This window comes from Nicotiana attenuata, unplaced genomic scaffold (assembly GCF_001879085.1).
Source record: "Nicotiana attenuata strain UT unplaced genomic scaffold, NIATTr2, whole genome shotgun sequence".
Classification (NCBI taxonomy): Eukaryota; Viridiplantae; Streptophyta; class Magnoliopsida; order Solanales; family Solanaceae; genus Nicotiana; species Nicotiana attenuata.
In genome coordinates this window covers 9,771-10,411 of record NW_017673453.1, presented here as the reverse complement: position 1 = coordinate 10,411, position 641 = coordinate 9,771, and positions in this window count along the sequence as shown.

The following is a 641-nucleotide window of genomic DNA, read 5'->3' as shown; positions in this document are numbered from 1 at the left end:
CTTAGACTCATACTTCAACTTCTCACCACACACACACTCAAGGTTTGCTAAAGATATCGAGTTGAGAGCCCACAACGACCTTAGTTCCAATTCTAGCGCACAATGGCCCCACACGATCATATGATGATTGTTTGGTCAACACAAGAGTCTCAAGGCCATAATTTTCACCATCCTAAACACAACATTATGTCTTTGACCATGGGATCAAAGGCAAATGTGTTAGGCCCAAGTGAAGCTTGCCTGAGGTCCTCTTAACTACAAAATTTTGAAAATCAAAAGAAGAAAAATCAAAAACGGACTCAAACCCTTAAGAAGGTTGTCACGCCATCTATCATTGGGAAGAGCCACCCGGTTCGCACAACACACTAACCCTTGGAAAGAACCGTGGACATTAAGAAAACCAAGGGCTTATTGAAAACACTAAAACCGAAATAAAAGGCTACGAGCCTCACTACTAGGCTAAAAAAAACGAAAAATTTGAACGAAAATTAGAAAAACCGAATGAATATGTACAATGGGGAGTAGAATATACAACGGGATGAATATATACATAGGAGTCTAAAAGTAGCCAAAGTTAAAAGTTATATACAGGCCAACTATTTAAAAACCAAAAGCTAGACTAGAAAAAAAAAATCCAAAAC